Source organism: Mandrillus leucophaeus, unplaced genomic scaffold, assembly GCF_000951045.1.
Source record: "Mandrillus leucophaeus isolate KB7577 unplaced genomic scaffold, Mleu.le_1.0 Scaffold119, whole genome shotgun sequence".
Lineage (NCBI taxonomy): Eukaryota > Metazoa > Chordata > Mammalia > Primates > Cercopithecidae > Mandrillus > Mandrillus leucophaeus.
In genome coordinates, this window is record NW_012100209.1 from 1797229 (window position 1) to 1802392 (window position 5164).

Sequence of the window (5164 nt, forward strand, 5' to 3'; positions counted from 1 at the left end):
ATATAATTAAAATAAATAAATAAATAATCCAAATCAAAGTACGTCCATTTCCCTCATGCTTGGAATAGGAATCTATGTGATCCTGCAACATCTACCACTCTAAATATTCTCCTATCCAGCTCTAACTATTCTCCCCTTCTCATATGGTGATACAGCCACACTGGCTTGCCTTATGCTCCTTGAAGAGTCCAGGTTTATTCTTCCTTTATGATTTTCACTTTCATCAGCCAGGACTATCCTCCTTCTTGAGACTCACATGTCTGGATTCTTTTAGTTCTCTAGTTCTTATCTTACATTTCACTTCCTCAGCTAACCCTTTCTTGATTCCTTGTCTCAGTCAGGGTCCACCCAGGAAAATGCAATGACGCTTAAGTGTTGAAAACACAGGAAATACAATACATAGTATTGGTTATGGACATGGTTGAAGAGGTGAGAAGCCAAACAGGAGATGGTAAAACAACCAAGAGATTAATAAAAGCAGAAAGTCACTACCAATCCTAGTTCAGAGGGACAAAATGTGGAGGTGAGTTTACTGGAGTTCAGGGACCACAGCAGAAGCTGAAACTACATCAAACACGTCTGGTGAGAGCCGGGGAGGATATGCAGCCCTGCTGAAGATGCCGTCTAAGACAGAGAGAGAGGGCAGAAGTACTCTAGCTTTTCCCTTCTACCAGTACTGCATTCTCACATCAGTGGTTCCTTTGATTAAATCCAGCCTTAAATCAGCTAACATAGGAGACAGTGAAATGCCTGCAGGGGTCAGCCCCACCACAGTACAGAGCAGAAAAAGACATGGGACCGAAATTAACTGGAATGGAATCAGGCCAAGGATGGGAATATTACCCAACTTAGTAGCCCATCTTGCTCAAACACATCTTATCCCATCATTCTGTTTACATCACAGCATACATCATCATTGCATAGTTTCTTGTTTGTTTATTTTTTATCTTTGTCTCAAGGTCATGTCCAACACAGCACCTGGCATATTTTATATGCTCAATAAATAATTATCAAATGAATACAATGGGGAGAAATTTTTTCTCTATAAAATCACAGTAGAAAAGATGTATAAAGTATTCCTTTAATAATTTTCCAAGTTTGTGTACATTGTAACTAGAAATGCAAGCTGGGTTATCCATGAGATCAATAGTAACGCATTTCTTATGGGGACCTTAGAAGTTAGGTTGGATCATGGGGTTGAGGATGGGGAGAAGTGCCTACTGCTATATTTTTTTTCTGAAGAGATGACTGTAATACTTTTAAAATAAATACTTGCTTCAGTCTTACAATTGTGTTTTTGCTTCCTTAGTCAGCATTTGACTTTAAGAATAACGTTACTGAAACGGGATAACATGTTTTTAAAAAATTGTAGAATGCTTTTGGTCACAAGTAAACATTTCTAAAATCAAGAAATGCTAGGAAAGATTTAATTCCTAAAAATTTAAATTAAGAATTTAAAATTAATCAAAAAATAATTAAAAATTAAATTTCAGAATTTCTCCTTTTCCGTCAAGTCACCAACTTCCCTTGGTAGTAATAAGTTCATTGAGTTCATGCTGTTTATAACATAGTTAGCATGAAGATCTCAGAGCTGTAGATGCAGTTTAGCATACCATTCTCTTGTTTTTAGTTGAGAAACATGAGATTGAGGAATACCAAGAGGTTTCTCTCAGGATTATAACATCTGAGGACCAAAGGATCCTTAACAAGATAATCAAATCCACTCCCTTTGCCTCCAAGGTATGAATTGAATTATCAGGCTAAAGCAGGATTACATGTAAATCCACATTTGCTGAGAGCTCTTGGGGAAGGAGATTGTAATGACCCCATTTTAATAGCTTTTACTGTTCATAAATGTTTCCTGATATTTATGCCACATCCTTCACACTACAATTTAAGCCTATTGAGCTCACTCCTTCCTGACCTCCCATAATATGCTCAAATTTGTGCTGCCTTTTAGTTTTTTCATACACGAAAGTTCTGTCTTTATAACAAGATCATCTATAAGAATTACATGGCTTTACATTGTTTCAGTTCTTCCTGGAGTACAGGTTGAGAGATTTCTCAACTAACTGATGGACACCTTTTTTAAATTTAGAAGTTTTGCAAGAACATAGCAACAAAAGTAGTTAAGAATATCAGATTTTATTCCACTTTGAAACTTCAGGTTTGTCAGTTGCATGGGTTGCTAAAAGACTTCTGTAGTTTCCTAATTCTTTGCAACATTTTTTCCCCACTTAGTTAGAAAGGTCAAGCCTACATGATAACACAGTACTCTTTCATGCTGGTATTGCCTTTCATACAGATGCATATAAGTAAATATGGATAGAAATATTCAAATAACTAGTCAAATGATAATAAAAATCTAAATATTAGAATCTATTTTGATTGGAGACTTTTAATTAGCTAGTTAGTGATAGACATATGTAATCTACATATTAGTATATAAAGGGATTAAACAATAATCGTAATAGGCCAATATTTATTGAGTTATTGGTATGTTCCAAGCACTCTTCTAATTCTTTTTATGTATAAAATCTTAGTTAAGCTTCACAACAGTTCTGGGTTGCTACTATTAATATCTCATTCTAAAGAAAAAGGAAAGCTGATACACAGAAATGTAAATTGTCCAAGAGCATGCAGTTGGCAGGTTGCAACTGGTGTTCAAATCTAAGCACCTGTGTCCCTAACCACTAAACTCCAGCTTCTGTGGTGAGAGGAAACGGACTTTAATATTTAATAGGAGGTGTCCAGGAAGTGGCACATGATGGTTCTGGTTTCAGTTCTCACTACAAGAAGAAGTGACTTGCTGGCCACAGCAGACAGAAGACTGCTGTTCTCCCAGAGGAAACGCAGCTGCCAGGGAGAAGGCACATATAGACACAGGAAAGCTATGGTCAGCATTTGAAGGGGCTATTGGAGGGAAGCAGAACTTTATGAAGAACTCAATCTATAAAAGTGATGCTTTGAGCTAGTAGTGGCATGAGAAGTGACCTAGACTTAGAAATAAGGACCCTGAAGCAAGATATGGACATTTCAGCCCAACTAGGCATCATAGTATGCCAATCATCATGCCCACATTAGAAGAGCACCAGACAGGATCAGACCTGTTTCCGTAGCTCTTAGCCACACAGATAAAGTGTTATGACTAGTTGCTTAGTTAATAGAACAGACTGATGGTCTCTTGTAGATCATTGTTTATAACTAGAAAAATAAATTGCATACAATTCATATTTGAGAGTGTGGATGGAATCATTATTAGCAAAACCCTTTCATCATCTTCTGAAAGTTCCCAGCCAAAAGAATCCTGCTATGTTTTGGTAAATACGAGTTTTTGGATAAAAGAGTAGGGTGAACACATACTCTGACTTCAAAGTTCTTTAATGTTTATAAAATTTAGGTGCTACCTGCTGCAAATACACACACACACGCGCACACACACACATATATATACAATCATCTGATGCCATATTTCTCAGCTGACACACATGTACATATACAAATACATACATTTGCATACGTAGTCTTCTAATATATTACCCTCTCCTATTCCAGTCTCCTCAACTGATTGTCAAAATCTCCCCATGTTCCTGCCCTATCATACTGAATGAACATTATTTTCTAATTTTATATTACTTTCTGTAGACACAAAATCATGGCATGTCCCTTCTTACCTCCAAGCTTGTTCTTGTTGCTTCTGCTGGGAATGACCTTTCCACTTTTATAGATGTATCCAAGTCCAGTCAATTACTCTTCAAGGCCAAAATCAAGCAGTTTCCTCAGATATTCGCCACCCAACCCTGATTATTCCCATCTCCATCCTCCCTTGGTACTTCCTGCTCAAGACACTTTGGCAATCAATCACATGCTGCCCTGAACATTGCCATGTTTCATGTGTGCACGTATTGCCTGATAAATCGCTTGTATATTTCTTGGGGCTAGGAACTGACTCTTAAACTTTTTGCCTTTGCACAACTTCTAGGATAATGTCAGACGTATAGCTGACTCTCAATGTGTAACTGTTTGCAACAAAATGACTTGAAAGCATGGAATTGTTTTACTTCAGACTTACTGACGTCAATAACTACATTATTTTTGAAGGACATTTTTTCCCCTTGGGTCCAGAAAGACCTGTAGGGCACACTGTACATCACAGTCCCGGCTTCCTCTAAATCCACTGCATGTTCAGTGACAGCAATTGAGTGTATCCTCTTGTCTCCACATGCTTTTTAATCTGGGTAATTCATATATTTCTACTGTTGGACAAAAAGCCATTTCATTGGAAGGAAAATGTCCTATTATTATAGAGGCACACAATTATTTGAGTTTAAACACATTTTGATGACAGTCTGCCAACGGAATTTTCTCACGTGGAGCGGATGCCTATGTCAGTTTAAGTCCTATGTGTCCGGAAATTGCTACAATTCAGCTTTACTGGCATTGGCATTTAGGCAGGCAGCTGTTGAATGGACTAATGAGACATGGTGAATGTAAAATATATAGTTTACTTAATAGGTTAAACTCAATAATCACAAAGCATAATAATCACACAGCATAATAATATATCTCAGCCTCAATCATTCCAGTCTATCTTTTAAAACTGCAATACTTGTGAAGTTACCTAAAACCTCCAACTTAGTGCTTTTCGTCTTGGCTACCTCCTGGAATGATGGCTTCAATGATATTAATAGCACTAGCAGTTAGCATCTAGCAAGTACTTCTTATATGCCCATAATTATCACCATTAATCTTCACAACAATCCTGTGAGAAGGCACTGTATTACTCTCCATTAGAGATGAGGAAATTGAGGCCTAACGAGATTAAGTGTCTCAGTCAAGGTCAAGAGTACACAGTTAGTAATGGTAGAACCTCTGCCTCCTCAAATCAGGCTAGTCTAAACCCTCCCTATGCTAAGCATCAGCATCACCTGGTAGCTTGTTAGAGACCCTGAGTTTCAAGCCCTACCAGGACCTACTGAACCATAATCTGCATTTCAACAGTTTCCCCAGGTGATTCATACACACATTAAACTTTGAGAAGCCCTTCTCTAAACCATCAGGTTATAATGCCGCCCTTCCTGCCCGGTCTGTATTTCCTCTCATTTGTTGTGAACTTACCTCTCCAAACTTCAGGGCAGTGTCACTGTCCAATTTATAATTAAAC

General features: G+C 37.7%; 1 long non-coding RNA gene across 1 annotated transcript; it reads right to left on the reverse strand.

Moving 5' to 3' along the window:
- Positions 1 to 2468: 2468 nt before the first annotated feature.
- LOC105529132 lies at positions 2469 to 3898 on the reverse strand. The gene is made up of 2 exons (XR_001004458.1): positions 3675 to 3898; positions 2469 to 2856 (listed from the first exon to the last, which is right to left on the reverse strand). It is a non-coding gene; the product is annotated as an uncharacterized LOC105529132 (long non-coding RNA).
- Positions 3899 to 5164: the final 1266 nt, after the last annotated feature.